Below are 27,610 nucleotides of genomic sequence, written 5' to 3' on the forward strand. Positions count from 1 at the left end.
CGGTATATTTAAATGATTATTTTTGATGTTGAAGTGGATGATTATTTTTGTACTGTTACAGATATGTATACGCAATGCAGGTGTATGTTGAAGTGGATGATTAGTTTCTAATTATTACAGGTTTGTCTAGATAATACAGGAGTTGAAATTTGTAAGGCATTTTATATTTTCTGTAAAATTAATTCACAAACCAAACATGAAAATTGATTTTTCGGAAAAAATGGATTTCATTTTCCGTAAAATGTTTACCTGAACCAAACATAAAAATTGATTTTCCGTAAAACAAAAAGAATTTTCCGTAAAATGTTTGACCGAACCAAACACTGGAATTGATTTTCCGTAAATCGATTTCCGAGACAGCCAAACAACCTCAATACATTTTCCTTTTCCGGAAAATAGCATTTCCGGAAAATATGTATTTTCCGAAAAACGTTTTACGCGAACCAAACGCAGCCTTAGACAAACACTCTTTCATGTTCTATTGATTCTTTTCAAAACATTTTATGCATGCTATGGCCATCATAGAAAGATCCAAACATCATTGGTTTTTATTACACATTTATGTATTTGAACACAAATTTGGTTTGTAAATTTTTCTTGCAATCTGTGAAGCCAATATTGATTTAGCTGCAATACAAATTGCAAACCTTTTTGTTTTAACATATTGTACAGCATCATATGATCAAGACATTTGGGAGATAATAGATATTTGGATGAGTTTAGATGAAGTAAAATTGTAAGTAAATTCTTGAAAATCTATTAATACTTTGCATAAATAATTGATTGCCTTTGTGGCAGAAAGCAATCATCTAGTTGCTTTTTCAATGAAGTGAGATTGTAGTGGTTTGTTAGCATTGCAAACAAGAATTTATCAGAGTTCTTGTATATCAAACTAAAAATAATTCATTTAAATAAACTAAAAATTAATAAGTAAATATAGATATTTGAAGTATTTTCCTTTCTTTTTTCTATTCTTTTTGAACATTATTTTTCTCTTCTTTTTCAATGACCCGTTTTGCATATTATCCCATCTTTTGTATATATATTTTTTTTAATCCATGTTTGAGAATGAAGGGGATGTTTGTTGTGCAAATAGCACCCTAGGACTCAAATCAATAACAATAAGCAAGCCGAAATTAAATAACAAGCACACACAAATAATACAAGAATTTACGCGGTTCGGTAAATTACCTACCTCCACGGCAACGTCGGAGAAATTTCACTATAAAAATAGAGAGATACAATAATGCATAGGAACACTCTCAAGAAACCCAAATCTCAATTACATCCTAGCACTCTCTCACATAAATAATAAGAATAGAAGCTGATTGCCTCTCTAATTCTCTATTTTCTTATGCGGCTGTAGCCTACTAGGTTATTCAGGTTCTCTTATTGTCGTAACTAATAACATATATATAGGGATATATGTTAGCTCGGCAACCTTGGATTTCTAATACAACAAGGGTACGTTTGGTACACTGAATGGAGATTACGACATGAATTGTAATCTTTATTACTAGTAATAAAGTGTATTGTAATGTAATAATTAAACATATTCATTAGTTTTGTTGTGAGTTATAACTTTAAAATAAAACTTAACATTTATTTTAGAAAATATCTTATTCATACCATTATATCTTCTTAAAAATTGTTATTTTTAAATTTAAGAGAAATATGTGTTATTTTTTAAGATTTTTTATTTTTATAATTGTTAGATATATATGGAAAGCTTGTTTATTTGGAAATATATTAAGTTTCAAAATTATTACACTTACTAAGGAATAGCTAATACAACCTTTTAAAGATAAATAGTTATTCCTAATTTTGAAGAATAGCTATTCATAAGAAATGACTATTCATTGTAATAAAAACATAATCAAATTAAACAATAACTAAACCATATGAATAACTATTACATTACAGTGCCTATTACAGCTTACCAAACATGCCCCAAATATTTGGTAAACTTGTGTTGACTTGGGCTTGGCAATACAAGTCACCCGGCCCACATCAACAATGTTGTTCACGCGTATGGAGACCAAAGCATAATAGAAGCTCTTGACACTCTGCAGGAAAGCCAAATTGGTGCCACTGCTCTCATAAATTCAGGAACAAAGAGGTTCGTTTGTAGCATAAAGAGCAATGACATCCATGTCTTGACCTATTTGTAAAGATTGATCAACGAAGTGGTAGAGTTGATGCCCAAGTAAACAGAATTGCGGTTGTGGAGATACGGATACAGCAAATATATCTACAGGTTGTTGACTGAATATGCTTTCTAGCCACCATTTATCCCAACCTTTGTTGTTTGGCAATGTAACAATGTTAGCTTTGAAACTAGCATAGGGTAGGAGGTGTCATTGGCTACTAGCTTTTGGTTTAAAATCCTTATTCCACAGGATCCATGGATCCTTCCACAAATTCACTTTCTTCACATCTGCAATTACAAATCATTCTCCTCTTCAAATGGTTCCCTGGCACCTAAAATTCCCTTCCAAATTGACAACATTTCTGCGGGAGTGTTTGCCTCAAAGAAGCTTTTGACAATGGCATTGATCATTTGGCGTGGTAGTTTGGACAGAAATGCTCTATGTATCTCAGCAAACTTATTGAGTCCTAAATGCCCACATTGTACTGGGGGTCATACAGATTCCCACAAGTTCAAAGCAAGTTGGAATCTTTCTGATTTAACAGAATTCCATCAAAACATCCTGGTAACCTTGTCAAGCCTATTATAGAGCAAGATTGGTAGCTGGAAGGTTGAAATTGTGTATGAAGGGATTGTTTGAACAATTGATCTTATCAAAGTAACCTTGTCAAGCTCATTATAAAGCAACTGCGTTAGACAAATATTTGCTCCTCCAGCCATTGAGCTTGCTTTCCATTCTATCATTTATAGACACAAAGTCCTCAATTTTCTTTCTTGACAACATTAGAAAGGAAGAGGATTGTCCAAGTGTTTGAGATTGGGCTTTAGGCACCTTAAACCTTTGCTTAAAAGTGCACAACTCTTACGTTTAACCTACCATTTGACAGCATAGCCTTAAACAGATGCATTTCGTATACACTTGAAAACTGTATGGAGGAATAAAATGCCGTCAATCAAGTCCAGCATGTAGCTTACTTCAAACAAAAAAGTTACAACCTACACTGTCACTATTTTTTATTATCTGATATTTAGTAGTGTACACCATTTGTTCGTACAATTTGCCTACAACACACAGAAACCACTAGCCAGATCAACAAAATCTCATCAATATCGTTCAGCACGGTCCAAATAAGTCCAAAACAGCTTTAGTCGCTTAACTTACCCAAAACTAGAATTTGAACTTACCGTGTACTCTGCTACAACTTGAGCAAAAGACGATGACTTGTTTTCTAGCAATCTATTTGGAGAATCATATTCCTCTATAAGCCCTGCATCAGGATTCAGAGAAATTTGCTAAGCCATAGGATTACAATGAAATCATATAAACCAAGAAACAACATTAGAAGTAGGAGAAAGTCATATGGTCAAACTAACCATTATTTAGTAGCAGAACCATGTCACTATGAAGAACGGAAGTTATTCGATGTGCAATGGTAATGATTGTACAGTTGGAAAAATGTTGACTGAGGGTTTGCTGAATCAGATTATCCGTAGCAGTATCAACAGATGCAGTAACTTCATCAAGCACCAATACCTTACTTTCTTGAGCAGCACACGGCTAAGGCAGACCAGCTGCCCCTGACCCCCACTCCAATTCTCTCCGTTCTCACTAACTGCAGCATCCCTAAGAATATAAGTAATATGTTTCCATTACATAGTTTAATAATATTCCACATAAGAAGCTGAAATGACAAACCTGTGGAATCTAGTTTTCCTTCTTTCTCCCTAACTTTATCTCCAAGTTTACACTTATCCAAAGCCTAAAACAATTCAAGGGGAAAAATTTAGGGCAATGAATAAATCAGAAAATAAAAATAAAAGCAAATGCCACCCATTGACCGCAAATCATAAAGGCATTGCATGGCCACTTTACAAACAAATTTAGCAAAGAGAAAATTCTTTTAATAACCCAAGAAGAAATCAACCCACCTCGAAATTTGTCCATCTGTATGCTCATCGAGTGGATCCAGGTTGCTTCTTATATTCCCTTCAAACATTGTTGGTTCCTGAGGGATAATGCTTAGTCTAGATCACAAATCATGCAGTCCAATCAAGGAGATGTTGATTCCATCTATAATTATCTGACCAGCGGCAGCTTCAACAATCCGGAAAAGTGCTTGAATGAGAGTTGATTTACCACTGCCTACAATGCCAGATTTCATTCCACCAGGAAAAGTACATGTGAGACCTCGCAAAACAAGTGGCATATGTGGGGCATACCTTACCTACATTACACCCCTTATCATTAATTAATGTAGAACACAAAAAAATCTTAGTCATGAACGACCTTATTAACAAGATTACGGTTGGTTGGTAATAAATAGTAATGGACCAAAACTACCTGCAGATCACAAATATCCACTTCTCCATTTGGTGGCCAAGAATGATCTGGCCGGTTTTCTTCTATCTCAAGAGGAGGTTCACTTGGGATACAAGTGTATTGAAGTATTCTCTCTACTGATATAATTTTGTTCTCCATTTGGCAAAGAACCCATATTAACCAGGCTATGTTTAAATTAAGTCCATATGTCACAGACAAGCCCGCAATGCCTTTAGGAAAAAGGAAACCAGAATTTAAAAAAAAAAAAAAAGAAAAAAAAAAGAAGAAGGGACAATTAGAAAGGTATTACTCGAACTCCTTTACCAAATTAAACAAACAGCAAAAGGAGCATTGTTAGTACACCAGATGGGAATTACTTACCTGGATCAATGACTCCCTCTGGAATAAATATCAAGAAAAATGTGATGGAAGACATCATATCCAAGCGGAAGCACAACCATTCCCTTGCACCAACAACATTGAACTTTGGCCGAGAATATGCATCTGTGAGTTTCAAATTTATGTCCCTAAATCGTGACTCTTCATCAAAGCTCCTAATTGTTGTTGAGCCTGAATTTGTTTCAGCGAAATGTTGTATCACAGGAGATTTGCACACGCCAACCAATCTTATTAGTTCTCGTGCTGAAGGCATGTAATATTACTGCATAATAATATATTTGTTACAACACTTCTCTCCGCATAAGAATGACTATAATACATTGGAAAATCTTATGAAAAAACACTCCATACACCTAGCAACTTGACAAAAATCTTTCTTAAGAAAAAGCATTTAAAAAAATCTAGGGGAGCATGTAGCATGTGCACAGCCCAAAATGTAAAGAAGGTGGTATGATAAGTATAGAGTTATATAGTTTCAGGCAGTGACGGAGCCACACTTGGACTAGGGGGGGCCATTGCCCCCCCTAAATTTAAAAAAAAAAAAAAAAAAAAAAAAAAAAAAAAAAAGAAAAGAGAGAGGAAAACGCAGTCACGCACGAAATAATTTGTATCCAAACCCAGCTTAAGGCTACAATCCTACTCAAAAAATTAGCATGGTTATATATTTTGAAAATTTAATTGTTAAATTGCATGTTCTTAACATACATGTCAATTTTAATGTTAATCAGATGTTATCTACTAATATTCAATCCATAAACTTATTTTTTATGCATAATTTTATACTACAAAAACCTGAAATTTAAATATTTAATTAATGATATAGTTATTGGTATCTAGAAATTTTACAAGTATGAAGGATATTAGAATAAAATGTAAACCAATGGTAAATTTGTCAAAATTTACATCCAATAAAAAAAAATATTGAGTGGAGTTGTAATCTTAGACTACAACCAAGTTTATCGTTCAAATAATGAACATCAATTTAAACATGGGGTAAAATGTTGAGAACTAAATGTATAGCTAAATCAAAAAATAATAAGGAAAGAAAAGATACTAGCAATGCTAGGAACACAATTTATTGTTACATGGTGAGTTATGAGTGATGAAAATGAAGACCCATATGGATACATTACTTTTTCTCCATTGCTCACAATTCATCGTATGGCCAAGTTTTAGCAAAAATTGTACAATAAGTTAGATTCCTAGCATTTTTCAAAGATACTACATGGTTTAGCCATAACCTTATTAGGTCATGGATGACGAAAAAACAGTAAAATAAAATAGATAGGATACAAATTAAAGGTGGCTCTAAGAAAACCAAGGAACTATTTCAAGTCTCAAAAACATAGCAAGAGACTTGTTATTTTCCTGTGCCACAAACACAAAGATACTACATGGGTATTAGCCGTAGCCTTAGGTCATGGATGACGAAAAAAGAGTAAAATAAAATAGATAGGATACAAAGTTCGCTTAAGGACACCATGGAACTATTTCAAGTCTCAAAAACATAGTAAGAGATTTAGGGAGTGTTTGATATATATACTTAAAAACATGTGTGAAAATATATGTGCGTGAAAAAATATGTAGAAATACGTGTAATGTTTTTTAAAAATTGAAAACATGTGTTTGAGTTGTTATATCAAATGGGATCTTATTTTTATGTGCCACAAACACAAACACATGCATAGAGAACATAAAAAGTTCCTAACACACCAGATACGATTTGGACTCCTAGTTAGCAAAGAATTCAACGAATTCGGCACCTAAAATCACTAGCTAGTTGTCGGCACGTGTTGCAACAACTAGCAAGAAACTCTATCGACATGAGCGACGTGAAGATTTAGTCAGTCTCACGTTGTTACAAGTTTAATTTTTTAAGGCTTTTGTTGAGGAATACAATATGCGCAAGAGTTAGGTAAGGTGTATTTAATATTTAATTAAATAATATTTTTATATATATATTTCTAGAATAAAGTCGAACTCCATGCTTCTTCTTCTTCTCTTTTTTTTTTTTTTTTTTTTTTTTTGACTTTGACCAACAGTGACCTCAGAGAGCCCAAATCCTAAATCCGTCCTAGCATTTTTTTTCTTTGACCGTATATGGTATGCTATTTTTGGAATAGTGTAATAATCGCCTCAAAACAGTATTTTTGTTCTCAATGGCGGCTCTAAGAATTATTTTAGGATGATTATTAAAAAATTTAAATTATACAAAATTTAATAAAGAGATAAGTTGAATATTATTAATATTGCCAAAAAAAAAATACAAATACATGAAATATTACAATTTTTTGTATTAACAAAAAGAATAAGAAAAAAAATAGACTAATAAAAGATAAAGTGCAAATTGAAAATGCTAATATAAGAATAATAAAGTAACCACAACAATTTCATAATAAATCTTGTGCAACAAGTTGTTAGCTTGTTATTAGTGGGTAAAACATGTCAATATTGAACTCAAATTAGAATTAGTAACAGCTTACCACATAAGATTTATTTTGAAAATGTGGTGAATGTAGCATTACTCTTATATATATTGAACTCAAATTCTTATGAGTCTCAAGTAAAAGTGTTCAATATTTTTATTTGGGTGGTCAAAATAGGTTAATTTAGTAAATAATATATATTTTAAAAGTATATATACACAATATTTTCAAGTCGGGGTGGTCATAGAACATATTAATTTAAAATAATTTTTTATATAATTTTTTTTTGCATATATAAATTTTTATTTTGATAAGGGTGGTCCTAGGACCACCCTCACTTGATTTGTTCTGGGCATTGTGAAAGCAATAGTGAAATTGCGTTCTATTTGTGTCAAAGAAAAAGACACTATTTCACCCTCTCCACCCTCACTTGATTTGTTCTGGGCATAGAGGACCACCCTCACTTGATTTGTTCTGGGCATTGTGAAAGCAATAGTGAAATTGCGTTCTATTTGTGTCAAAGAAAAAGACACTATTTCACCCTCTCCACCCTCTCTTTCCTTGACGTCAACCATTAAAAAATAACGAGAAAAAAAGAAAAAAGAAAAAAGAAAAGAGAAAAGAAAAGGCAACTAATTAATTGAAAAAAAAATGAACAAATCATGGTTATGTAAGTAGGTAACCGACCAGTGACGGAGCCACACTTGGACTAGGGGGGGCCATTGCCCCCCCTAAATTTAAAAAAATAAATATATATATATGTGTACTAATTTTAGCAATTTTGTTCTATAAAATTATATTTTGTTTCCTTTTAGTAATATCATTGATTCTTTTAAGAGTAATGCTATACTCACAAATTTTTTTAAAACATTTTTACAAACTATTATGGTAGCAAATTCTTATTAGTTCGCATACAGGCACACTTCTCACATCATTTTTTTACTTATCAGTAATCACTTAATTATCACATCAGTAATTTATAAAAAAACTTGTAGCTCTAGCATTTCCCTCATTTTAATGACCATAAAAAAAATTGATAGATCTAAAATCTAAAACAAAATATACAAGCCTTAAAAAAAAATAACTCAACAAAAAAATTTATCAATAAAACTAAAAATTAACTAATTTTATCCAAAATAAATAACCTTGCCTTTTAAAAAATTCTAAACAAAAATAATTTTGTTCTTATCCACAAAAAAAAAAAATCTCAGCAGCTAAGTAGCAAAATTAAATGTTGAAACCGTCACACACAACCAACAGTAAAACCGCCCCCTCTAACTCAAAGTTCTGGCTTCGTCCCTGGTTTCAGGAAGAATGTAAGACAACATTGTGACAAAGTCAGAGGGTATACCTGATACCAGATACAGGTTGCAATCACTGGGATAAAAACAATATGAACCTGCCATGCAACCTGAGACATTACTGCAATAATTCCAAGAAGCTGGATCATCGCAAAGGCAAATGCCCCAACTTGATATGGAATATTGAAGTCCACTGCACTTTGGTCTTTAGAAGCTTGCCAGGAAACATACAGCCAATTCAATAAAAATATCTACACCAATCATGTTTCTGTGTGTGTGTGTGTGTGTGAGAGGGAGGGAGAGAGAGAGAGAGAGAGAGGAGAATTGTTTAAACCAAAGGAAAAAGCTATATAAAATTGTAAACTATGACTCTTGAAGCTTTCAATATGGAAATACCCATAAACATTTCCCACTTTCTCTGTTTAGGATTCTTCCACTTGGAGTGGCATCAAAGGACATGGGGGCACGGAAAATGCATAAGTGCATCTTATTGAAGAGTATAGTGGCTGTCTTGAACCCAGCAGTAAAAAGTACCAGGGATCTCACAAGGATGCAAAATGAACTTCCAATGGCCAAAGCGACATAAACACTTATAAGAGTAGAGCTAGAAACTGCAGGTTTCACATCCTGTGAGATTGGAGTTGCCCAAGCCATCCAATAATTGCTTCCAATGTGAAGGATCTGATAGAGAACCTGTGCCAGCAATACACAGGGCACAAGAGCTCCTTTGTATGCCATAGAAATATATTTCCAATAGACTGAAAACCCAACTTTACCTTTCTCTCTCTCTTATTCTTGGATAATCTGTCCCTTTGATCCAATAACATTATCTGTTTTACCATTTTGAACATCTTTATTTTCTTTTTTTTCAACAATCCCATTAGTAATATCCATATCTCCAACATCCTTGCTCATATTTGTACTTTCAGAAACTGACCCTGCCTCTGCAGAATCAAGTTCAGACAAAGCTTTCTTATGTGCTCCCACAAGTTCCATAAAATCAGTTGCGGAATTAAGAATTTCATTGTACTTTCCAGCTTGAGTAATTTTTCCTTCTTTCATGACCTAACAACAAATGTAATAGTTGATTTCACAGATAGAAAAGTGGGGAACAATCCATTCATAATTTGAGATCAAAAATAAAAAAGTCGAAATAAACTTAATGTGAATGGCTCACCAAGATAAGGTCAGCAGCAGGTAAGAACTCTACTTGATGAGTAACATAAATCACTACTTTTGAACTCAAGAGGCCCAGCAAACATTCCTGCCATGTATGAATCAAGTAAATCCATTTCAAAAAGAGCTATGTATTAACTACAGAAAACAAAGACTGAACAAAGTGCAATAATATTCAAGTACCCCTACTGACAACAAGAAACCATCTTCAAATTTGTAGAACACCAATTTATTATATAATAAATTAAGGGGGCAAAAAATGCATTTTAATCAGAATAAAATGACATTAGAGTAGGAAAGGAAATTACCCGGAAGAGGTGGGATCCTGTATGAGCATCAACAGGACTAAAAGGATCATCAAACAAATAGATATCAGCATTTTGGTATAGAGCACGTGCAATTTGAATCCTTTGCTTCTGCCCACCACTCAAATTGATTCCTCTCTCACCTATGAGTGTCTAATCCCCAAATGAGAGAATTTCCAGATCCTTCTTCAAGGAACATGCTTCAAGGACCCTTTCATACCTCATTCTTTCCATCTCCTTACCAAACAATATGTTCTCTTCCATCTTACCACTTTGTATCCATGGTGACTGAGCAACATAGGCCTTTGTCCCACACAACTTAACAGTGCCAGATATCCTGGGTATTTCTCCAAGGATACAAGAAAGCAAACTTGACTTGCCTGAACCAACAGTTCCACAAACAGCAACCCTCATGCCATGTTGCACTTTCAAATTTATATATTTTCAATGTAGGATTAGAGGAAGATAAATCCCAAGAGAAATTTCCATCAATAATCTCTATTGCTGTATTAGAACTACCTCTTGGAAGCTTCTCTATTGTGTCAAACTGCAAGTCCTCAAGACGAAGAAATGAAACAACTCGATCAAGGGACACTTTAGTTTGTGCTATCATTGAAACTGTGTCAGGAAGATTAAATATAGGCTCCTGAAGAATCCTAAACGTTGCAAGTGCAGATAAGATCTTCCCCGACTCATGTGGGATTCCCATTAGCATGCAAGCACCAAAAGTAGCCACAGACACAAATATGGGAGCACCCCAAAAGACAAATGTAGTCATAGCATTAGCGTAAACATACCTTTTCAACAATCCTGCCTCGGTCTCCCTAAGCTTGGCAATTTTAGATAGAAACTTCATCTCCCATCCTTGAAGCTTTAGAATTCTTATGTTCCTTAAAATCTCAGACGTTGGCTTCATCCTTTTGTCTTTTGACTCCATTATCTTGTACTGAAACTTCTCCTGGAATTTCTCCAATGGATAATTTGCCAACATAACAAGTACAGTTGCAACAAAAGCTGCAATTGAAGCAAGCCCAAGATTTTTATATAAAGTTAACAATGCAACAGCAACTTGAACAAGGACCATCCACGGATCGTGCATAAACCAGCCAAAGTCACCTATCCTCTCAGCGTCAACTGTCATGAGATTGATGATCTCCCCACTAGTGTGGCCCTGCTTTGTCTGACATGAAAAAGTCATACGTTTATCATAGATCATTGTAGCCAAGACTGATCTGATCCTAATTCCAACCAGCTGCAATCTAAAGATCCAGTGCCTCTGTGCGATGCATTCCACAAGTTTTGAAGCAAAAAACACTGAAACCAGCACATATCCCTCATTCTTGTACTGTCGGCGCCCATTAAGGTATTGAACAAAATTGTCAATAAGATATGGTCCAACATAGAAAGCCAATGTGTAGATCATCACCTACAGGGCTGTAATAAGAATCTCTTTCCATGCAAAGAAGAGTAATGCCTTCACTAGCTTCAATGTGGTCACATTATTAACCGCACCACACTCTGCCTCAAACTTATTCCTAGAAACGGGGAAGGCCCCAACTACACTATCACCGGGAGCAAGTTGAGGAACATACTCGAGGTCTAAAGTCTTCTTGTTGCCTAGAGCAATTAGAGGACCCAGCCAAGAGAGTGTAAGATTGCTAAAAAATCCAGCACTTGAAAAAGGGGTTACAGTATCAACCCCCTTAGACTTGCTTGACTCTGCTTCACCACTAGAATTGCCATTCAAAAGAGGTTCTTCAAGAAGGGTATCTTCATCCTCATTCTTTCCAAAACACCCCACATAACAGAGGAAGAAACCTGAGACAACCGAGACAACATCGGAAACAGAATACTGAACTGGGAAATTAACATGTTTCCTATAAAGAACAACGTCTATGGCAAGGCAATAACAAGAACTACAGAGGTAGAAACCCCACCAAACTGTCAATAAAAACGGGTACTTTGATTTAGCTGAATTGAACAACTAAGTACGCAAGTATACACATACCGAACCCCAAGCAAGTGTTCTGAGTGCTAAATCCAAAAGGGTCATTAGCCCTGCATCGGACTAACCATTTCTATACCAATAAAAGTAATTCAATAAACATAACACTAGACTAAACACAGAAACACCAAAACAACAAATTACAGTCTGTTTACAGTACAAGCCCCCTTTGTTATTAAACTTCTCTTTTGGACCTTCAATATGCCCCGCCTTAAATTTCTTGTACAACCATGAGATAAACAACATAGATAACAAAACCAAGTGCAAAGAACCGAAAAACCCACGTAGGAAAATGGGTTTTGTGAGAAAATCAGTACCTGAGTATGTGAGTGAGGAGTAGTGGTGTGAGAACAAGATTGACATACCGTGCTTTTAGGATTGAACAAGTTCCATTTTTAGTGGAGCTTTTGTGGATGTTGGATGGATTCTATACGTATGTTAAGTTTAAAGATTCATGGTATTTATAAAACTATAGTCCAAAATGATAGGCTGAGAAAGAGAGGGAATCAAAGCTGGCTTTCCTTGGGCATATATGGTTCAAAGATTCATGGGTCTAAGAGATTTTTAATAAAAAAATATTTTAAAAATACGTGTTATGGTAATACCCAACGGTCCCTCAATATCCAATGAATATATCTATCTTAATTATAGATGAATTGTGATATAAAATTGTGCCAAAAGTGGTATCCCTAGCTCACTCATTATGGATTCATGCAATGTGTAACAATAGAATGACTTGCAAACTACAAGTTGATTTTTCTCCACATGTACGTCAATGTTTGTGTGATTGACTAAAAGGACAGGAAACACAAAAAGTCAACGACAACTAAAAAAGTTGTGCCAAAATTATATTCTTCTCCATTCTACTCTGTCTAAAACTATATTTTTAGCTATTTTCTCAATTAACATATTTTTATTTTTATTTTTTAAAGTGTGCATTTGGGTTAAGTTGAAAAATGAAAATTATTTTACTATTCAACTTATTTTTATTACTATTCATAGGCTCTACTACACTCTTTGACACTATTCATGGATTTCATTATATTATTTCATTAATTTTACCTTTATCTACAGTATTTTTAGAAATAATTTTTTAGTTTCAGCAAAATAAGCAGGGTGCATTTGGATATCGTTTATTTTGCTGAAACTGAAAAATTATTGCTAAAAGTACTGTAAATAAAGGTAAAAGTTAGTTGAAATAGTACAGTGAGACCCATGAATAGTGTCAAAAAGTGCAGTAAAACCCATGAATAGTAGCAAAAATGAGCTGAATAGTAAAATAATTTTCATTTATAATCCCAATCCAAACGCACATGCTGTATCCAAACACACCCTTAACAATGTGATTTTTGGCCTTTTATCTTTCTTACCTACTGGTATATTAATTGTTCTTCTCTGAACTATCATAAGCGATTCTCCTTTTTTTGTCTGTGTGGTAAGGTGGGTTGGGCCGTGGGTAGGTAGGTGTGAAATAATAAAAATAAGTGAGAAAAATATTATTTAAATAAAAGAGGGTAAATTATAAATAATCTAATATGGGTGTTTTTGCAAAGTGTTTGTGTAAAATAGAAAAAGCAAGTTGTTATACTAAAATAGATAGAAAATTCTAGAAGGATTGATGCGAATACTCTTAGAGAAACATGGTGGGACCTTGTACATGTTGTATGTTCCAATATGGCAATTTTCATTAGCCTCACAATAACCTATTGTGACACTTTTCTTGTGATGGTTTGAGTTCCACAACAAACCATATGAGCTTTTAGAAGTGATTTTAGTGTTTTTAGTGGTGGTTTTAAACTACTGCAATTGATCCTATTTTTTGTATTGAACTCAGATCCACAAAAACACTCAATCCATCACCAATTAAGAAAATCCCATCTCAAGCCAAAAAATCTACTTTCACAAACCCAAAAAATTAAAAAAAAAAAAAAATCCCTGATAAAACCCCAAAAAATCTTTTCGCAACTCATAGAAAATAGATCATAAATAATCCAACAACAAATCACACCAGCTCGTCTCTTCCTCTTTTACAAGATTTCCAAATTTGTCAAAAACCCAAAACACATACAACAAACCCATCTTAGATTTAATTGCAAGAAAGAGAGAGTGAAATGAAAAAGTGAGGACAGAGAGGAAAACTGAATCATTGTCGGCCATGGCGGTGACGAAGAATTAATTGAGTTGATCTTCACTGAAAATGACCTTAATGAGCTATGGGCACTCAATTTGTAGCAACTTCAAATGTTGTCTCTCAATAGAGAAAGTTAAAGCAACTAGGTCCTATACACAGACAGCAGGACGACAAGTTCATCAAATGTCCAAAGCCAGCAAGAAACAGAACAAAAAGGGTTCAAAGTTACTAACGGGGGCTGTTATTCCATCTATTGTAGCTTTATGTTGCTATTTGCTGCAACTTCAACCTTAGAAAATGATATATTGGTAATGAGATTGGCCTCATGGATGAAAGTCCGAATGATGGCACCACAATTGCCTAAGCCAAAGTCATCCTACAAGAAACCATAATGCGATGCGCTTAATATACTATCATATGCAATCAAGAAAAGAAAACGAAGAAGATATATGGCTTACCTACAATGGCATAGTCTGCCAAAGTATACTTATTCTATGTAGAATGGAGAAGCATCAAACTGAACAACTCCTAATGGCATGACAAGAATGAGTGGCAACGAGCTTTGGCTTGCCATAACAGATTTTGACTTGCCAAAAAAAAAAAAAATGCAACTTCATTCTCAAACAAATGGAGCTGCGACATCACCACAAGTGAAAGCATCTTAGCACAACGACGTTTCATTGAACATTTTTTATAGCCACGCAACAAAGAGGAATCTCCTACTTGCTTACAAGTTACGCCATTCATCATTTTAGCATACACAACAGCTATTTTGCAAGGTGACCTCTCATGCTATCATGGTCAATCTAGTCCTATCAAGGCCCAAGACGCGAGGGCTGTTATGGATGGACAATACCACAATCAAATAATAGATGCTCTATGGAATCATCAATAATGGTTTCGCCAACACTCTCCTTATCATCACAACAAGCATGAAGCAACAACAACTTGTGACTCTATATTTTTATTCGCATTTGTCACAATAACACAATACTGGTGGTTGCCAATGCTAGCATATACATTAGCTATGTCACACCCTTATACTACATCACTAAGTGATATTTTCGCTCCATTCCATCTCAAATGCGCTATACGGCTAACAATATCACTTATCGCTCGTGGTTACAGCTTCATCAAAACAAATCCTGGCAAACTTAATCTCACCAAATTAACCAACAATCAAGCAACTTAAGAAAATTGAAGCAACCTCAATGTGGTACAATTTGCATAGAGGTTCAAGATAGCTTTTCATTCATCATCATTTTCTCCTTCCAAGTCAAATTTACCACCAGGTATGCTACTTCTACTTCCAACACTAATGCCAACTCAATATCAAGCATGGTCACGCTACGAACTGATTTTCATGTCTTGCGACTATCGGAATCAATAAGGAGTCTACTTCGATATAAAATTCAAATTCAATTACAATGACTCAACCTTATGGGTCAATTCATTGCGGTATTTTTGTGATCTCCTAAGGAAGAGCCAACCTACACAATCAACGATGCTATTCATTCAACATGTCGCCAAATACATCCGAGAAATCGGCAAAAAAAATAGGCGAAAAGCACATTTTCGTCCCTACATTTTTAGGCGATTTCTATTTTGGTCCCTAAATTTTATTTTTACCGTTTTTAGTCCCTATTTAGAAAAATGCCATCTATTTTAGTCCTTTCCGTCAGTGCCCTAACAGAAAATCCTAGGTGGCAGACGGAACTTTTAAAATAATAATAAAAAATTTTATTTTACTATTAAAAAATGCCACGTTAGCATTTAAATTAAAAAAAATTAATTTATTAATTTTAACTAAATAAAAAATATTAAAAACAGAATTAAAAACAAAAAATTAAATGAATTGAGATTTAAGTGACACAAACTCAAATCTTAGAACACAAACCCAGAAAAGAAAAAAACCTCCAAAACTGAAATTTCGTTTTCCTTTGCTTTTCTCATGAACCAAACAACCGCGAAGGATCATTTCTATCTAAGTTTATGTGAAACCTTTCTACTGTTCAAATAAACAAAAACAACGGAAAAAATTCAAAGAGAGGAAAACTCCAAAATTTATTTTCTTTTGCTGAACCCAAAAAGTGGAGGAAAACTCCTTGTCGGGGATGAAGATGGTTTTTGTCGGCGGGTACGGGTGCTCGAAAGAGAGGTTCGGGTCGGACCGGATCTCGCCGTTGGAGTCGTCGAGCTGGACAATCTCGACCCGGTTGGGGAACTGCTCGAGGAGGCTCGCGATGGCTAGACGGTACTTCTTGTCGCGGCGGACGCTCCAGTTCATGGCGTAGACGTGCCACGGCGCCTCGTACGTGTATATTTCTGACCGCTTTTGTTGCTCGTCGGACCCGTCTTGGGTCGGATCGCTATTCACACCCATTTTTGTTTTGCGACAACTTGAGTGTTTTTTGGGTAGATAGATATAGGAGAGATGGATGGATGGAAGGGTCAAAAGAATCGAAAATTGAACAAGGTGGGAAAGAATGAAGTTGGGTGGTCTGAGCTGAGAATGACCAGTGGGGGCTTTCACACCTTCCTTCCTTCTTCCCCGAATTTGCGACTTTTCGATTCCAGTCTACTACTGTCCACTGGAATGTATGCTTCAATCTGGGCCGTCCATTTTAACCCATCCCTAAAAACTCCAAAATTCATCAATTAGAAAACACTAATTTATTTTCTATCTAAGCAAAAGAAAATAAATTTTGGAGTTTTCCTCTTTTTGAATTTTTTCTGTTGTTTTTGTTTATTTGGACAGTAGAAAGGTTTCACATAAACTTAGATAGAAATGATCCTTCGCGGTTGTTTGGCTCCTGAGAAAAGCAAAGGAAAATGAAATTTCAGTTTTGGAGGTTTTTTTTCTTTTCTGGGTTTGTGTTCTAAGATTTGAGTTTGTGTCACTTAAATCTCAATTCATTTAATTTTTGGTTTTTAATTCTGTTTTTAATATTTTTTATTTAGTTAAAATTAATAAATTAATTTTTTTAATTTAAATGCTGACGTGGCATTTTTTAATAGCAAAATAAAATTTTTTATTATTATTTTAAAAGTTCCGTCTGCCACCTAGGATTTTCCGTTAGGGCACTGACAGAAAGGACTAAAATAGATGGCGTTTTTCTAAATAGGGACTAAAAACGATAAAAATAAAATTTAGGGACCAAAATAAAAATCGCCTAAAAATGTAGGGACGAAAATGTGCTTTTCGCCAAAAAAATATTAACTCACCAAGGTGAGCGTCTCATCTAACTTTACCGAGCTTGTGCAAAGAACACCTTATCATCGCATTCGGCATCAGTTTCCTTCAACAAGGCATTGCTTCTCTTTGTCATGAACACTGCTCCACCAACATCAATACCGACAAGTCCCACGGCCATAAGCGGCAAACTACCACAAACCTACTATGACATTTCTTGTGAGACCACCCTACTCGTGACCGATTGGTTCATTCTCTTCTTCAGCTATGAGACTTTATCCTGCCTAAATCTCAACCCCATGGATGGCGGACAATTCTGAGCATCTTCAACCCTTTGCCAACGGAACCCCTCTATTCCTCACCAACGGAAAAACTCTTCTCTTTTGCCGACATCACCATCTTACCAACACTACCCTTCTTGAAATTTAGCAACACGGGTGGTGAAGGATTAAAAGTGAAATTTTGGGGAAAGAACGAGAAGATCTGATGAAGCTTGCAATTTCAAAAAAAATAAAATAAAATAAAAAATTGGAGCCTTGGCCAATCTAGAAATGCGGATGAAGATGTGGTGGGGTCTTACGAAATTAAGTCTAAAATGTTTCCGTGATACACTTAAGGGAAGGCTACAAAAACAATGAAGTTTGAAGGGCAAGTGAAGAAAGAGAAATAAAAAGCTACTGAGAAGGAGCAAAGCAAAGAGGCGTGTTATTTGGTATTTTCCAAAAAAAAAAAAACAAACCAAGGTGGCGTGAGATGAAAAGTTGTCTGAAGCAAAACTAAAGGCTAAGGAGACAACTTTGAAAAGTCAAACACCAATATATATGAAGCAATGTAAAGGAAAGAATGATGAAGTTACCATGGTGTACATGGAGGGCAAAGCCGAGTGCCTTTTGAAATGCTGTGAGTGAAGGAAGAAGTATACAATGCTATATGTGGATGAAGACCAATATTGGTCAAATAATGTGCTTTGGTGGGACCTATTATCATCAAGTACTTATTTCCAAATTCAACTAAAAAAAAGGTACTACTTTTCCACAACCACGATATTTCTACACATACGGGATTCTTTCGCTTGTAATTTTCTACAAGTGGGCATTATGAGTATGGTATTTCTACAAACAAACTCCTTCAACTGCACATTTTCAACAAAAATGAAGCTTTTGGGTATGCTAATTCCCAAACTCACAACATTTATAAGCAATGGGAAATATCAACTACCCACACGCATGCCATAAGGGTCACGTGTGCTCGGGGGGCTAATTTTGATACTCATTTTTGCAACACATTTTCTACAAGCCTGATTCAACCAAGCCCAACTTCCTTGTGGGCTCAATTCATATATTATATTTTATTTTATTATGTTAAGCATGGTCCAAGCCCATGCAACTTATGAGGAAAATTAAAGAAGTGTGATTTGGAAGGTATGGGTTGGTTCCTTTTGGATCTTTTACATGAGCCCAGCCTATGCGTGCTACCAAGTGGGCAGATACTAATAACACCTCTGGTTCATGAAGGAGGTCTTGTACCTGAAATTTTCACCCCAAAACAATTTTTATGCTCTATTGACTGTGGCCCAAAGTTTCTGCCCTAACTTAATTTTGCTACCATATTTTCTTTTCTACCCAAAAAACACCATTGACCCTAAACTACTTAGCTAGCCTAATGTAGCCAAGCTATCAAAAGCCTACAATGACAAGGAAATAATAACTAATGGAGTCAACTACTTTATTTCCAAAATCATGCTAAAAGCATGCCAAACTCTTCTCTAAATAAAAGCAACCCAAGCCAAATCATCAGATTAGTATCATGGGAGGATAAAAGTCTTTTCCACTAATCAAAAACAAGTCATTAGCTGAAACTCTATATGAAACTCTCTCTTCAACTCAAAAATAACCAACCACGTTTTCTCTATAGAGCTGAAACTTGAGAGCAAAAACCCACTAAGGTAGGAAACATTCTCATAATTCTGAACCCTAGGGGTGGAAATATAGGTATAGGGAAACCTTCTCTTTCTTCCTCACAACCTCTCTCAATTTCCTCTTCTCGATGACTGTCAGTTAAAATTTCAAACTTGTTATGTTTTTATGTTTTTCTGCATTTTTGCTAAGCCTATTCAACCAGCTAACATTCTCACAATTCTGAAGCATAGGGGTGGAAATATGGGTATAGGGGAACCTTCTCTCTCTTCCTCACAACCTATCTTAATTTCCTATTCTCGCTGACTGTGGGTCAAAATTTCAGACTTGTTATGTTTTTATGCTTTTTCTACACTTTTGTTATTAGCATTTTGATTTTCTCTTGTCAAAGCACCATTAGCCCTTTGTTCATTATACATTTGTAATTTTGGGCTTGATTCTCCACAATAAACACTTCTAAAGAACCTAAGGGGAGATTTGGGTCATTCTCGCATTTTCAACCCTTGTCGCAAAAACTTCCCCAACAAATGGTAATTCTGAAACACTACATCAAAATAGACCAATACTAAAACATGCTATTGCAATGGACAAACCAAATCAATGTGTAGAATGGAATTGAAAATTTTATTTTTAACGTGAGAGGTCATGTGGCTAGTTTCAAGCTCATGACATTATAGCTAGAGCACAACTGTTGAAACATAAGATTTTGATGTATCACTAATTGCTTTTAAGCGGAGTAAATGCATTTTCATACAATGCTCAACTTCTTCTTTTTTTTTTTTTTTTTTTTTTTTGAGAAGAATGTAAGCATAGTTTTATTAAAGAAAAAAGACAAATTAAGACAATTTTAAGCGGAGTAAATGCATTTTCATACAATGCTCAACTTCTTCTTTTTTTTTTTTTTTTTTTTTTTTGAGAAGAATGTAAGCATAGTTTTATTAAAGAAAAAAGACAAATTAAGACATATCGGATTGGAATACAACATCCAAATCCCCTCAAAAAATAAACATGATTTGCGTATAACATGAACAATAATGAATAGTTTTTTTTTTTTTTTTGGGATAACCAGTCCAAAATAATGAATAGTTTTACTTGTAATAACACGTGCTAATATTATTTTCATATAAAACAATATAACATAAGATTAAGTGTTACACCCAAAACCTTAAAAGAAGTTTTGAATTTTCTGGGAAACTAAATTGATGTTTTGTATATCTTTTCCTAAAACAAGTTTGGAAATTTAGAATGAGCTAGAAGTATTAATGTATCCAACGTCGAGGAAAAATCTTTGTGCAGCTTATAATACCTGATTTTTTTTTTGCAATTTAGGTAAACACATTAATACAATCTATTTGTGCATGTCTAATCTAACTAAAGCAGCTCTGTGACTTGCAATCCTTATAAAAGCAGTATGATCATACTTTTTATGAAAAAAATTGTTGAATGGTTTTAGTATTATCGTCGATTGGGCAATCTTAATAAAGAACATATCTGATGTTGAAAAGATAAATTATGAGTTGGGTCATTTCGTCTTTTGCCAAAGAATTATAATATCATAATTCATAGGCACGAGAAAACAAAGTTGGCCGACACAACCTTTGTTTATTGGATCCACATTCATTTAGGGACTTTTTGTCCAGGCAATTTATTTTTGTAGGCCACAGCATTATCTGTTTAATTCAACAAAAAATTATTACTAAACAAGAGAGCATAGTCCGAGGTCAAAGTTGATCTTTGAACTAAGGGTAAGACACTTTAAAGCACGACTAAAGTAGAGGTTTAAGGGAAGCTTCGCAATGCACGTCAAAGAAAGAAAGAAGAATACCTAAACTTAATTTTTACCAACCCGTTGGTTCAAAAGATCAATTTCAATAATTTTCAATATGATGTTGCTATATGGTGATCAATTTTTACCAATATCTTACTCTATTGCTAAAACCTTTGGAGTCGTCCTTGGAGTCAGTCAATTGGGCTGATCGTCACCACAAATGCATGCATTCATGAGATGACATTTGATGAAGCCGAAAGTTGACCTCATCAGTATGTTCCACGTAAGTGTTAATGGACGAGCTCCGGTACCTGCTGTCAAGAAAAGAAAGGCAAATGAGGTTTTCACTAGCGTGGTGCCAGTTGAGAATGCTCTGATGCTAAAGTCAAGTTAACAGTTCTCAAAGAATTCTCTCACAAGTGTCTCTCAAGTTTTTTATGTCCCTTTACCTAAGTTCTATTCCCCTTTTTATAGTTTGCTTCGAGTTGGTGCAATTATGTCTGTTGATGCTGCTCTGAGCATTTTTCTCTTGAGAGAAGTGCAGCATTAATTGACAATGATGATTCCATTTAAGGTGTAACGGATGACCTTTGGGCCATCATTGCTCTTGTGACTGTTTTGGCGCACTCATTGCTTGCCAACTGTCCTGAGGGTATTTATTTATGCCTTCAATGAATGCTGGCTTGCCTTGTCTATAAGGACGACATATGATGACGGGGTCTTGCCCTTATTCTCATTCTTGATTTGAATGTGGCTAAGGTCGTCTTTAACCTAGACAATCTTCACTTGATACTCGTCAGTTGCCTCCCCATTCCTTGGTCTTCAAGACTTTGGACGATCTTAGGAATGCGACTGGACATGATGCTTCGTATCTTTTCGATTCTCGAAATTTAGCTTCTCATTTTAAAAGTGAAATGACTAATCTTCTGGTAATGAATATGTATTGATCTTCCATTCGTGGCATGTGTGAGGCTTTCTTGATTTTGGCGCGCCTTAATTCCAAGTTTTCCTTTTAGAGAAAACCATTCCTCTTCCTCTGCCCTATTTGGTCTGAATTTCCGAGCGCTGAGAAATCTTCATTCTTCAAAAATTCCTAGTAAGCCTCTTTTCTCTATGCTTAGATGGTTGGTTTTGAGTTCCTTAGTCAACAGTGCCCCTCGGTCTCGTTTTTCTTTGCTCAGTTGGGAGATTTCTTAGAATATTCCTCAGGTTGACGTCCCCAAGTAGGCTTGTTTATGTCTTGTTTTTCTGCCATTAGGCCCGTTTTACTTTCTCTCTACCCTTTAATCCGTCAATCTGTGATAAAACACCACTCGAAGATGACCACCAACGAGTATCAAGTGGATGATGTTAGGTCTAGCGAGTTGGAGACTGGGTTGTCCTCTAACACAGAATCTTTGAGTAGGGTAGTGGATACCGCCGCTTCAACTTTACCTTCATCTTCATCTTCACCCCCCTTGCATGCTCTTTCGGAGTCTTGCTCCTTGAAAGAGAAATATCTGAACGGTTTTAGGAAGAAGTTTCAATTTCCCAAAGGTACCTCTGTTAGATTACCTTGCCTAGGTGAGAAAGCTTGCAACTTTGCCCACAGAGAGGTGTGTTTTTACAAGGTCGATTTCTTGTGTGGCCTTCGCTTCCTCATCCACCCGTTTATCATGCATCTTTTAAACAAATTTCAAATCGCCTCTGGTCAGCTCGTCCCTAATGCTTGGAGGATGATATTAAGTTGTATGTCCATTTGGATGACTACTTGTGATGGGGAGATGATTACTTTGAACTAATTTTTGTTTTTGTACCGTTTGAAAACCTCTACCCACTATGGTTATGTTGAACTTTTGCCTTGGACTAGGAAATCTAGGATCGCGAGGGGTTTTCCTTCATCCTTTCATGATTGGAAATCACAATATTTTTTCATTTCTAGAACAGGTTGGAAACTTTGTCTGACGATTTCTGGGGGGAAGTCCCAAGATTACTACGAAAATAAGAAATCCTAGCACTTGGTGCATATTTCTATTGTCCTCTTTTGTTTTTCTTCCATGCCTTGATTGCTCGTCTAATGAAATTTTCCTTCTAATTTTTTACAGCTCTTGATTGTCCTAACCTGGAAGATAAACATCGCCATCGGGTCCATGCCACCTTTGCCTACGCTCATGAAATTGAGGATTTTGACGACCTCGTTGATCCTCCTCACCTATTTGACTGTTGCTTAGGCCCTAAGCCTTCGAAGTACATTTTAGAGAAAATCTGCCGAGAGGAGAAAAGTAAGATCGTCTATCTCTTACTTTGTCATTTTTAGTTTCGTTGGTACTCTGCCTAACTGTCTAATTGGGAATTGCCTTTTCTTTCATGCCCTTTTTTGTTTTTTCTTTTTTTTTTTTTGTTTTTTTTACCTAGCAAAAATGGCCACCAGATACAGCAAAGATTAGTATGCCCACGTCAAGAACTTTAAAAATGAACCTTTAGCCAATCTGACTTCTGATTCGAAGAAAAGGAAGTTAAGTGATGAGAAATTTGAGACCATTGCTCTCCCACCCATTCATGCTGCTCCCTCTTCTCCTACTCCGTCTCTAGAAGTGACTACCATTATCCCTCCAACTACTCATGCGAAAGGAAAAGGCAAGATTGGGAGGAGCATTTGGGATGACCCGGCTATTGCCATAGGCTGTGCTCATAACGTGATTACTGACGACGAACTCAAGGGGTTATTGTCTATTCCTTCCCACAAGCTTGTCAGTCGTCACATCCATAAGTTGGTACAAGTATGTGATTTTCTTCCTTCATGGCCCCTTTTGTATTTTTTTGTGCAAGTAAGTGTACATGGTCTCTCCTCTCACTTGCTTGTTACTATTAGGTTTTTAGGGAGTCTTTGCGCATCACGACTGACTATTTGAACACAGAAGAGAAGGTTGTGGTGGCTAACTCAAAGGTGGAGTCCGTCAAGGTAGAATGCTCCAAGTTGAGGAAAGATCTGATCGTTGCTATGAATGAGTGGAATGATGCAAATGAGAAAATAAAGGAGCTTACTGAGGCCTTACGTGCAGAAAAAGTGCTTGTCGTTCAAAAAGACAAAGAAATTCAAGCTGCCTTCTTGACGAGATTTTTCTGTACGAAGTGTTGTATTTTGGCCTTCGTTATGATTGCTAAACACTCTGCTTCTACCCACTTTGTGAAATAATAAATAGCAATGACTAGAAATTTCACTTGCTTCTTACTATGGGGTACGGGGCCCAATATATCAATTCCCTATGTGGAGAATGGCCATGGTGATGTAATGTTAGTCAAGTGCTTTGCTAGGACATGCTGCACATTGCCAAATTGCTGGCACTTGTCGCATCTCTAAACAACCTGAGCTACATCTTTTTGCATGGTTGGCCAGAAATATCCTGCACGAACAACTTGCATGACGAGTGGCCGTGGTCCAGAGTGATTTTTGTAGACTCCTTCATGGATCTCTCTTAGCACGTACTTAGCATCTTCTAGATCGAGGCACTTTAAGTAGGGCTGTGAAAATCCCCTCTTGTTGAGCTTATTGTTCAGGATTGTGAATCTGGACAATCATACATTGACTTTCTTGGCTTCCGAGGGATCTGCAGGGAGGTTACCATCCTTGATGTACGTGATTATTGGGTCCATCCAACTTTCTACAGACTAGAGGTAATTCATGTCTAACCCCTCAATGCTTGGGAGGTGCTACACTTCCATGTACCATCTAGGTCGTCCTTCATTGGTATCTGACGATGCCAACCTAGCAACTTTGTCTGCTTTCGAGTTTTCCTCTCTTGGTACCTGAGTGATTTTGACATCATCAAAGTTAGAAATTAACTGATTAGTCAATGTTAATTACCTCTTCATCCTGTCCTCTTTGGCCTCGTATTCGCAGGTCATCTGTCCTACCACAAGCATCAAATTCGAGTTTAGCTATAAGTTTCTTGCACCCAAGGTTTTTGCAATCCTAAAGCCCATCAAGACAGCTTCATACTCTGCTTCGTTATTCGTTGCTAGGAATTGAAATTGGACCCCGTATCTGAGAATGTCTTTCTTAAGGGATAAGAGAATCACTCCTACTCCACCCATGCTTGATGCTGACGACCCGTTTGTATACAATGTCTAGTAATCTGAGTCTGGATCTTGATCAGCCATAGTAAATTTGGCGACAAAATCCGCCAATGCCTGGGCCTTGATTGCCATTCTAGGCCTATAATCAACGTCAAATTAACTTAACTCCACCGCCCATTGGACCACTTCCCCTGCTACATCTGGTCTACCCATCACCTTTCGCAAAGGTTGGTCCGTCATGACTAATATCGTGTGTGCCTGAAAATAGGGACGAAGCTTCCTTGACACGATGACTAGCGCAAAGGCTAACTTTTCTATCCTTGGGTATCTTGCTTCTATGCCTTGGAAAGCCTGACTTGTGTAATAAACTAGCTTCTGGATCCTAAGCTCTTCATGGATCAGTGCTGAGCTCACAACTATTTGGGAAACGGCTAAATATAGGAATAAATCTTCTCCTACAATGGACGGGCTTAGGTGGAGTGGTTTGGACAGGTAGTCTTTGAGGGTCTGGAAGGCTTCTTCGCATTCCTTCGTCCATTGGAAAGCCTGCTTCAATGTTTTGAAAAACGAGAGACATTTATCTATGGCTCTAGAGACGAACCTGTTCAAAGCTGCTACTCGTCCCATCAGCCTCTGTACCTCCTTCACATTTCTTGGGGAGGTCATGTCTAGTATAGCTTTGACTTTCTCTGGATTGGCCTCTGTGCCTCGTTGTGAGACCATAAACCGTAAGAACTTGCCTGATGAGACCCTAAATACACACTTCGCTGGGTTCTACCTCATCTGATACTTCCTCAATGTATTGAAAGTTTCTTTGAGGTCATCCAAGTGTAACTCTGCTTTCCTGCTCTTTACAAGCATGTCGTCCACATAGACTTCCATATTTTGTCCAATCTGCTTGCTAAACATCTGATTCACTAGCCTCTAATAAGTCACCCCTACATTCTTCAAGCCAAATAGCATAACCTTGTAGCAGTATAACCCCTGGCTAGTAAGAAAGGCTGTTTTCTCCTAGTCCTCTTTGTTCATGCAGATTTAGTTGTAGCCTGAAAATGCGTCCATGAAGGTCAATAGCTCATGGCTTGCAGTTGAATCCACTAACTGATTGATCTTGGGAAGTGGAAAGCTATCATTCGGGCAAGCACAGTTGAGATCTATAAAGTCAATGCACATGCGCCATTTCTCATTGGACTTTTTCACCATGATGACGTTAGCTAACCATTCAAGGTAGTAGACTTCCCTGATGAACCCAGCAGTTAAAAGCTTCTCTACCTCTTCCACAATAGCTTTGTTCCTTTTAGGAGCAAAAACTCATCGTTTCTACTAGACGGGCTTTTTGGTGGGATCGACTTCAACTTGTGTTCTATCACTTTGTTGTCTATACCCAGCATGTCTTCGTGAGTCTAAGCGAAGATATCTAGATTCTGCTTCAGGAACTCCACGATCTTGTCCTTCAGGTCTGAGTCAAGTCCTGCTTCCACCTTTGTAACTTTGGTAGCGTCTCCTTCTACTAGGCTCACATCTTCCAGCACTTGAGTAGGCTTCCTTGGTTCTTTTTCCACCACCCAGGCATGGTTTTCTCTTGAAGCTAATACCACTTGGTAACACTCTTTGGCCAAAAGCTGATCCGCGTATTTGCCCTATCCTATGTGGGGTTGGAAACTTCACTTTCAAGTAATAAGTCGAGGTTACAGCCTTAAGTCGATTCAGCGTAGGTCATCCTAGGATGACATTATAGGACGATGGACAATCGACAATAAAAAAATAGACTTGTTTTGTTACTTGGGTAGGATGTGTTCCAGCTGTGACTGATAATGAGATAATTCCTTTTGGATAAATTCTATCTCCACTGAAGCTGACCAATGGGGATTTGAAAGGTCTAAGTCTTTTTAGGTCCAACCTTAACTATTGGTAGGCCGTCATGTACATTATATCCGCAGAGCTCTCGTTATCAACCAATACTTTCCTTGTGTTGAAACCTTTAATTTCCAGCATAATGACGAGTGGATCATTATGGGGTTGCTTAATCCCACTTGCATCCTACTCAAAGAATGTGATATCATCACTCTTTGATCGTTGATACTTTAAAGACGAATGCTTGATGTGAACATTGTTGATCTGCCTATAATAAGTCTTCTTCAAAGACTTGTATGACCCTCCTGATACGGGTCCCCCTGTTATCATTCGTATTTCACCCACGACTTGCTTTGGATGATCCCGTCCATCATCCTTAACGTCGTAATGAGGTTTGTCATCAGTCCTCGCTTGGGGATGTTGGTCCCTCTTGATGAACTTTTGAAATTTTCCCTGTTGAATCAGTTCTTCTATTTGTTCATTCAAATCGCAACATTCGTCAGTGTAATGGCCGTGATCCTTGTGAAAATAATAGTATTTCTTCAGGTCACACTTCCTGGAGGACGTGCTTAACGGCTTGGGCCATTTTAGTCTTGGTTCATCAATCTACA

At 36.3% G+C, this 27,610-nt stretch overlaps 1 pseudogene; it reads right to left on the reverse strand.

Moving 5' to 3' along the window:
- Positions 1-3,120: 3,120 nt before the first annotated feature.
- On the reverse strand, positions 3,121-12,474 carry LOC112016060 (ABC transporter C family member 3-like; annotated as a pseudogene).
- Between the last annotated feature and the right edge of the window lie 15,136 nt (positions 12,475-27,610).

This window comes from Quercus suber, unplaced genomic scaffold (assembly GCF_002906115.3).
Source record: "Quercus suber isolate HL8 unplaced genomic scaffold, Cork oak 2.0 scaffold_337, whole genome shotgun sequence".
NCBI lineage: Eukaryota > Viridiplantae > Streptophyta > Magnoliopsida > Fagales > Fagaceae > Quercus > Quercus suber.